A 9,185-nucleotide genomic window follows, 5' to 3' on the forward strand; every position below is an offset into this window, starting at 1 on the left:
CCTGACCGACGTGGCGAAACTATGGTACAGAAATCATCGAAGTGATTTCAGTACGTGGTCGGAATTGGCAAAAACCCTCTCGGAAGTCTTTGGACGTCCTGCTGTCCGCCGCCTTCGTGCTGAACAGCGCTTGCGTGGCAGAGTACAGAGAACAGATGAGACTTTCACGAGCTACATCGAAGATGTGCTCTTCCTCTGCCAGCTCATCAACCCGACTCTGGATGAGGCAGGCAAGATAAAAAACATAATGAAAGGAATCGACGATGGTGCTTTCCAAATGCTTGCTGCGAAGTGTCCCCAGACAGTCGCCGAGGTGATTCAGCTCTGCCAAAGTTATGATGAGCTGCGTAGGCAACGTGCTTCCACACGTTGCGCTGCTCAAGACACCGCGGACCTTTCATCCCTCGACTATCGCCATGACACTGCCGACCACTCTGCTCTAATGCCACTCATAAAGCAATTCATACGCGAGGAGGTCGCCAGGCAGCTATCTATAATCACCAGAACTACCGAGCCGATGGCACCCTTATCGCCTTCGCTTCGTCAGGTCATTGAATCGCAAGTTGCCGAAGCATTGCCGCCAGCTCCGGCTCCACCATCTGTTACCGCACCACTAACATATGCAGCCGCTGTTGCTCGGCCACGCGCTCCATCGTCTCCGGCTATCTACGAAGCAACTCGCCACGTTTATTCGTCGACGCCACCTGCCCACCCGTTGACTGCCCCGTCTCCGGCTGTATACGAAACAACTCGGAACGTTTATATGAAGCCGCCGCCTGCACGACCGTTTCCGGTACCTTATTCGGCGACAAGTGCCCCTACCGTCAGCCAATGGCGCACTCCGGATAATCGGCCAATATGTTTTTCATGTGGCATCCCAGGCCACATAGCTCGTCACTGCCGCCGTCGCAGCTTCCCTTCTCATGACATTGCAGGGGCCTCAACCTACATGCCCATTCAGCCGCGATATCCCGTTCCTGCCGATCCACCTCTAGACGCACGTACCGGTCGCCGCCCATCCGGCTCAAACCGTTCGCCTTCTCCTCGTCGCAGATCCATTTCTCCAATGTTACGTCGCAACAGCCCACCGCGAGGGGAAAACTGACGGGCGCAGTTCCGGAGGCAAGAACTGCGTTGGCAGCGAAAATTTCAAGACCTAACTGCTGTCCCCCGAACGAAATCAAACTCTATATTGATGGCATAAAGGTGCACGGACTTGTTGACACTGGAGCTGCCGTATCTGTAATTAGCGAGAAACTGTGCCGAAACTTGAAGAAAGTGACCTCGCCACTTACCGACCTATCTTTGCAGACAGCTACGTCCCATCATATTCAGCCTTCAGCTTTGTGCACTGCACGAGTCGTCATTCAAGGTGCGATGTACGTCGTCTCATTTGTAGTTTTATTCCGTTCTTCGCATGACGTTATCCTTGGATGGGACTTTCTTTCGTCAAATTCTGCTTTGGTCGACTGTGCTCGTTCCGAACTCGCATTATCTGTGTCGTGCTATGACCCCGACGATGGCGCTTCGTGTAGAGTGTTTGCTGCTTCTGACGTTGACATTGCGCCTTTCTCAGCTGTTGTTGTCTCGGTGTCGTGTGCCTCCCCCCCCCCCCCGAAATCGCCTGTGTTGTTTATGCCATCGGTCCCATCTGCGTGCCGTCGAAATATCATGCTTCCGTTTGCCGTCGTCATTTTTCGCAATGGTCACGCTGCCATTTATGTGTGCAATCCCTCGGACAGCCCGTCATCCTTACTACGTGGAGAATGCCTGGGAAGCTACGAACCTTGCGAGTGCATTTTTCCGGCTACAATACCCGATTCAACGGTTTCACTCCCAATTTGTGCTGTCACTCCTACCAACGCGCCTAATGATGCTCTGGACGTATTCTCGGATGCCATCGACTCTGAGCTCGCACCAACTCAGCGCGAAGAAATTATAAATCTTCTTCTCCGCTTTCGTTCTTCATTCGATCGTGACCAGTCAGGCTTAAGCCGAACCTCTGCGGTCGTTCACCGTATTGACACCGGTCAACAAGCCCCACTAAGGCAGCGTCCGTACCGTGTGTCATCTGCTGAACGCCGTGTCATCGACGAACAAGTGGACGACATGTTGAAACGTGGCATCATCGAGCCCTCCAACAGTCCCTGGGCTTCACCGGTTGTTCTCGTCAAGAAAAAAGACGGATCCATCCGGTTCTGCGTTGACTACCGCCGACTCAACAAGATAACGCGCAAAGACGTATACCCTCTGCCGCGCATCGATGATGCTTTGGACTGCCTACAAGGAGCAGAGTTCTTTTCTTCGTTAGATTTACGCTCCGGCTACTGGCAGGTGCCCATGGCAGAGGGTGACCGCCCAAAGACAGCCTTTGTAACACCGGATGGACTATATGAATTCACCGTTATGCCCTTTGGCCTCTGCAATGCGCCTGCCACTTTCGAAAGAATGATGGATACCGTCTTGCGAGGTATAAAATGGAAAACGTGCCTCTGTTATTTAGACGACATTGTGGTATTTTCAAGCGACTTTGCGACCCACCTCAGCCGCCTCGAGCAAGTTCTTACGTGCCTTTCAACGGCGAGACTTCAACTTAACTTGAAGAAATGCCACTTCGGCGCTCGCAAGCTTGTAATTCTCGGCCATGTGGTTTCTAAGGACGGCATTCTCCCGGACCCTACGAAACTTAATGCAGTCGCGGCGTTCCCAAAGCCAACCACCGTCAAAGAGCTTCGAAGCTTCATCGGCCTATGTTCTTACTTCCGGCGCTATGTCCGCAATTTCGCCTCCATTATCGCCCCCTTGACCAATCTTCTTGCCGGAAGGTCTGATTTGTCAGCGTGGTCGCAGGCGTGTGATGATGCATTTCAGGAACTCCGACGGCTTCTCACCACGCCTCCCATACTCCGACATTTCGATCCATCTGCGCCAACGGAGCTTCATACAGACGCTAGTGGTGTCGGGCTAGGGGCCATACTGGCCCAACGCAAGGATGGCTTTGACGAGTACGTCGTTGCCTATGCCAGCCGCACCCTCAGTAAAGCCGAGAAGAATTACAGTGTAACTGAAAAGGAGTGCCTTGCCATTATTTGGGCAATTAAAAAATTTCGGCCTTATTTATATGGACGTCCGTTTGATATTGTAACAGACCACCATGCGCTTTGCTGGTTATCTTCACTAAAAGTTCCTAATGGTCGGCTCGCTCGTTGGGCATTGCGGTTACAGGAGTTTGATATCAGTGTTGTCTACCGTTCTGGCCGTAAGCATTCCGACGCCGATGCCCTGTCACGTTCGCCATTGGCTTCAGAACCTGTCGGCTCGCCTATCTCCACCAGTGCTGCCTTGGCCATCAGCATTTCGGACATGCCTTCCGAGCAACGCAAAGATGCTTGGATTTCTTCTCTTTTGGACTTGCTCTCAAACCGGACGCCCGCTCCAGTTTCCAGGACGCTTCGCCGTCAAGCAGGACACTTCGCTATTCGGGATAACCTGCTTTACCGCCGAAACTACAGTTCGATGGGTCGTAAGTGGTTGCTCGTCATTCCCCGACATCTGCGCTCTGACATCTGTGCCACGTTCCACGATGATCCGCAATGTGGCCACGCTGGTGTGTTAAAAACATACACTCGCTTGCAGCTGCGGTACTACTGGCGCGGTATGTACCGTTTCGTTCGCCGTTACGTAAGGTCTTGCCTTACGTGCCAGCGACGCAAAATGCCCACTCAGCATGCCACAGGTCCCTTGCAGCCGTTGCCATGTCCAGCACGAGCTTTCGATCGTGTCGGAATCGACCTTTACGGTCCGCTTCCCTATACTTCGAGTAGCAACCGCTGGGTCATTGTCGCTATCGACCACCTAACGCGGTACGCTGAAACAGCTGCGTTACCTTCTGCTACCGCAAAATACGTTGCGTGTTTTATACTGCAAAACCTGGTTTTAAGGCATGGAGCACCTCGAGAGTTACTAAGCCACCGCGGCCGCGTTTTTCTCTCCGATGCTATCAAAGCGTTGTTGAGCGAGTGTCGCGTCATACACCGCACTACCACAGCCTATCATCCGCAAACTAATGGGATGACAGAGCGTTTTAATCGTACACTTGGGGATATGCTGGCCAAGTACGCTTCATCCGACCAGTCAAATTGGGATAGCATACTGCCTTTTGTGACATATGCTTACAACACTGCAACGCAAAGCACCACTGGATTTTCGCCTTTCTTTCTTCTTTATGGACGCGAGCCATCATCAACAATGGATACTATTCTTCCTTATCGACCGGACCCTTCAGAGATGACTACCGTTCCTCGAGCAGCAGCACACGCTGAAGAATGTCGGAAGCTTGCTCGTGCGTTCACGTCACATGACCAGACGCGCCAAAAACATCGCCACGACGCATCAGCCACGCCTATGAGCTTTGCACCGAACTCACTGGTGTGGTTATGGATTCCTTCTACTCCTCCAGGACTCTCCCACAAGCTTTCGTTCAGGTACCATGGCCCTTATCGAGTTACCCCAAAGCAGGCAAGGCCGTGAATACGGAAAATCTGAGGCCCATATCACTGACTTCGTGCGCGGGCAAGCTTATGGAGACGATGGTACGGGATCGCCTCTCCCTATACCTTCAGGGCAAGGGCTTCTTTGCAGACATCATGTTTGGGTTTCGCCCACACATGTCTGCACAGGACGTCCTTCTCCAGCTCCATAGGGCCGTCATACAGCCCATAAGTATGCAACACAATGATAAAGCCATCCTCGCCCTTGATCTGAAGGGGGCTTTCGACAATGTTAAACACAGCAGCATCCTGGCTAACTTGAGCTCCACTGACTGCGGGGCTAAGGCCTTTGCATATGTCAGAGATTTTCTCTCTAAACGCCAGGCACTTCTTCGGATCGAGGACGAGGAATATGGCCCGTACATTATGGGAACACGGGGTACCCCACAGGGAGCAGTGTTATCACCACTCCTTTTCAACATTGCTATGATGCGCCTTCCAAGCGAATTGGCCAGGGTGGAAGGCACACAACACGCAGTATATGCCGACGATATTACAATCTGGACCACTGAAGGGAGCCTTGGTGAAATGCAGGAACGCCTTCAGCAGGCCGCATCCATAGTCGAGGCGTATGCCAACGATTGTGGACTCCAATGTGCTCCAAACAAATCAGAGCTTCTGCACGTTAGAGCGAAGCCAAGAGATAAGTCAGCCATACACATCTCCCTGTCTGGGGTTCCCATCAGAGAGGTGGAGGAGCTCCGGATTCTGGGCCTGTTCATTCACCACAGACTTAGACCGGACTCCACTATAGCGAAACTTAAGAGAATAGGCGAACAGGTAGGGCGCATGATCCACCGCGTTTCCAACAAGCGGGGTGGTCTGCGGGGCAGGGACGCGCTTCGGCTCGCGCATGCCTTCGTGACTAGCCGGATCCTCTACGCCGTCCCATACCTTCGCACTAACAAGCAAGAAGACGAAAGAATAGATGCCATCATTCGTAAGGCTACTAAACGAGCTCTGGATCTCCCGGTGGCCACTTCCAACGCCAAACTGAGGGCGTTAGGTGTGCTCAACTCCTACCAGGAGTTGCGGGAGGCCCACCTTATGAATCAATATACGCGGCTCGTGCAAACGGCTCCCGGGCGCCGCCTGCTAAACCGCTTACATATACAGCACACTTGCACTGCAGAGGAGGCGGAGCGTATTCCGGAACTATGGCGGCATATGCTCTCGGTCTCTCCACTCCCCAGTAACATGGATAAGCACACGCACGAAAGAAGAAGACAGGCGCGGGCTCGGACGCTTGAGAGGCAACACTGCTCCCGACCTGGTGTATTCTACGTAGATATAGCAGGGCCTTCGCCCACGGGATTTTACACGGCCTCTGTAGTTCACCGGGAAAAGCATGTCAATGGGCTCTCGTTCCGAGCACGAAATCCAGAGCGCGCTGAGGAAGTCGCGATAGCGCTTGCTGCTGCGGACCCCAACTCGAAAGTTATCATCACGGACTCCCGGAAAGCATGTACTCATTACTTGGTAGGAGAGATATCCCCTCTAGCCAGCCAAATTCTAAAACGGGCTCTCGCTGATCCAGCCCCGAAACGCATCGTATGGGCTCCTGGCCATCAGGGCTTACGAGGTAATGAGGCCGCTGACGCGGCCGCCCGAGCGCTTACCCACCGGGCTCCTCACCTTGGCTCTTATGACTCGGAGGCCAATACACCGCTGCTGCGGTTCAAAGAAATTCTGACCTATTATCGTGACACTCACCGCCTTTACCCGGCTCCTGCAAAGGGGCTGAGTAAGGCGGAAGAGCGAACTCTAAGGCGCCTGCAGACAGGTACTCTACTCTGTCCTGCAATCCTAAAGCATTTCGAATCGAACACAGATGGGCGGTGCCCATACTGTGGGGAGACGTGTGATATCTTCCACATGGTATGGGCATGTCCGAAAAATCCCCACCTACCCCCTTCCCCTACCCCTTCCCGAGAGGCATGGGAGACTGCCCTCCTCAACTGCTCATCACTAGAGTCTCAACGGGCTCTAGTGAGACGGGCGCGAGTAGGGGCCTCGTCATGCGGTGTCCCGGACTAAGGACGCCGACCATGTAGCAGGGTCATGCTTTGGCCCCGTACCTCTCTTCTCTCTTTTATAATAAATGTTTTTCATCATCATTATCGAGTTATACGCCAAACATCCCCTGTCAACTACCTGGTCGAGCCGCTGGATGCATCTCCGGACAAGCGCCGTCGGGGACAAGAAATTGTACACTTTTCTCGGCTCAAGCCATACCATGACCCTTCTGTGTACACCTGTCCTTAGGTCGCCAGGATGGCTCCCTCATCGCCCGGGGGTGATTGTAACGAGGGCAGTTGGCATGGAGCTCGAATATAGAAAAGGAAGAAGACTTGCTGTGATCGCAGGCTTGCGTTCAGTTAGCCCTTGCGCTCAATAAAGCTTTCGTTCGCCGAGTCAACTCCTGCTGGTTCAACACCCCGTTTCAATAATAATAATAATAATAATAATAATAATAATAATAATAATAATAATAATAATAATAATAATAATAATAATAAAAGCATAAGATAGTCCAGGAAGCCTCTGCTGGTGGTAATTCTATCCTAACCAGATGGCCTTCAAGCCGAGCCAAAATCGTGGCCTAGACAAACATGCACAAATTCAAAGACATGCGTAGTGGTGTTGTATTTCAAAAGTCAGATATGCCGTGTCATATGTAGAAGCAACGGACATCAAAATAGCGCATGTACCAAAATGGAAGCTAAGGAATGATTTAGCCAATGTGAAGGACAAGCTGCCGAGCAGAAATTTCCCTGCAGTCTTGTTTATGGCATAGGCTGCCACGATTGTGACAACCAGTACAACGGTGAAGCTGGTGATTTCAAGAAAAGAGTTAAACGGCACAAATATGACGCCACGAAACGACGCGTGGCCTTGACTGTTCTCGCTGAACACGCGGAATCTGTAGACCACCAAATAGTCTGGTCAAACTTGTGTGTTCTGGACAAAGAAAAGAAGCTTGCATCATGCCAGCGCCTGGAATCCAGATACAGACGACTGTACAAACGCTGAGCAGGAGTGATGGGACGCTTCCGACAATGTACTCTCGCTGCTTACGTCACGTATTTGGGGGTATTTCAAATACGCTGCGCCTTTATAGTGGCTTTTACTGTGAACAACGCTCCCTCCCGTATCGGGTGCCGGAACGTCAGTAAACTTTGTGTTCGGTGTATCCTTTCGCGTTCACGCAAGCAACGGTGGTTGTGCACTCTTTTTTTTTCACGCCTCTTCTGCAAATTCACTATACTTGCAATTTAAGGAGCGACTTTTTTAGGCTTTGATCGATAATAATGCTTTTTTTGTGTGACGGTCACACAGAACTGCTCTCAGTTTCCATGACCCCGGCAAGTTTTTCAGAAATTCCCTGACTTATTTTATCACCTTTCTAGAAGTGACCGAATTCCCCGACTTTCCCCAGTTGTCCAGGTTGGTGGACACCCTCAGTCCTTGCACGAATTGCCAAGGGCAAGGCAGCTACAGTTACGAGTACAAGCGGTCCCGCGTTTCGGATGATAAGCCGCTCTTTGAAAGCCTATGTAACGCTGCCCGTTCGTGTCTTCGTGCCAACGCGCCGTGCCGCACTCTCCCCATCGCAGTTGCTGGAGCGATGCCAAGTAGGTCAAGTGGCAGATGCGCGTTGATGTCACTGTTTCCCCCACCCGCCACAGCTGCCGGCTCCTCCCAACACACCTAGGTGGTGTTGCTCCTCCGCCCGCTTGCAACACACTTCTATCTCGCTTCACCCTCTCCACCGCCCACAACACTCGGCCACACGTCGAGTAGAAACACTCTTTCGGCTCATTTACCAGCGATGAAACTTATACGAAACGCAACCCACCTCCCGTGCCTTTGCGTTTCAAAGAAATGTTTACTCGAGTAAAGGTTACACCAAGTTTCGCTTCAAACCATTCTTGCAGCACTCGCGTCGACGCCCTTAAGAGCCGGGTCAACGGCGTGCGCACCACTGCTGCTTCGCATCCCATCATGGTTCCCTTCGGGGAAATGGCCCATAATTTTTGTCCTAGAAGCATCATTCAACACACCGTAGACGACTAAGAGAGACGTTGAGCACCGCAAGCCTATACGAAGTGTGGCAAGCGCGCGCACTGGCTCACGACGGTAGCCCGTAACTGCTTGAGGTGTCTGTGAAAGGAACGTTACTCATTGTGGAACTCGCCACCGGAGCATGTAGTGTGTGTATAGTGTCTGAAGACACATTTCACCACACATTTCCGTGATGTCATCTGGAACCGCCAAGCGTCATGCTGAAAGGTTACACCAGCGAGGTGTCCCTGGTACTAGACATGCCTGTCTGCGACTGTACGACCAGGAAACCATGAGTTGCGCGATGTGTTGTACGTCGTCCACATGCTGTCCGTCCAATCAAAGACGTGGCTGGTTGAAAGGTCTAGTGTTTGAACCGCACAATGTGAAATACGTCAAGGCTGCCACGTCAGTTGAGGAGCTCGTCACTAAGTATGCGAGTGTTTTCGACGACGCCTTGCGAATGTTCCAAAAGGTGTCCGCAAAAATAACAATAAAAGACAACGCAAGGACGAGGTTCTTCAAGGCTCGTCCTGTTCCGTTCGCAATGATCAACCACGTGAATGAGGA

This window comes from Rhipicephalus microplus, chromosome 10 (genome assembly GCF_043290135.1).
Source record: "Rhipicephalus microplus isolate Deutch F79 chromosome 10, USDA_Rmic, whole genome shotgun sequence".
Taxonomy (NCBI): Eukaryota; Metazoa; Arthropoda; class Arachnida; order Ixodida; family Ixodidae; genus Rhipicephalus; species Rhipicephalus microplus.